Raw genomic sequence first — 350 nt, forward strand, 5'->3', positions numbered from 1 at the left:
TGGGCAAGTGTCTTCTACTACAGCCTCGGGCCAACCAAAGCCTTGTGAGTAGATTTGGTAGAGAGAAACTGAAAGAAGCCTATCATATATATATGTGTGTGCATGTGTCTGTGTCTGTTTGTATGTCTCTGTCTGTCCCCACACCATCGCTTGACAACCGATGCTGTTGTGTTTACGTCCCCGCAACGATGTGGTTCGGCGCAATAGATCGATAGAACAAGTACTAGGCTTACAAAGAAAATGCCCTGGAGTTGATTTGTTCGACTAAAGGCGGCGCTCCAGCATGGCCGCATTCAAATGACTGAAACAGATAAAACAATAAAAGATTATATATATATACATGTATATAT

The 350-nt window shown here is 42.9% G+C and overlaps 1 protein-coding gene across 3 annotated transcripts in view; it reads right to left on the reverse strand.

Moving 5' to 3' along the window:
- Nucleotides 1–350, reverse strand: part of LOC106876367 (atrial natriuretic peptide receptor 3) — a 593,165-nt gene that overhangs the window by 588,453 nt on the left and 4,362 nt on the right. The gene's annotated exons all lie outside the window — the stretch shown is intronic.

Source organism: Octopus bimaculoides, chromosome 8 (assembly GCF_001194135.2).
Source record: "Octopus bimaculoides isolate UCB-OBI-ISO-001 chromosome 8, ASM119413v2, whole genome shotgun sequence".
NCBI lineage: Eukaryota > Metazoa > Mollusca > Cephalopoda > Octopoda > Octopodidae > Octopus > Octopus bimaculoides.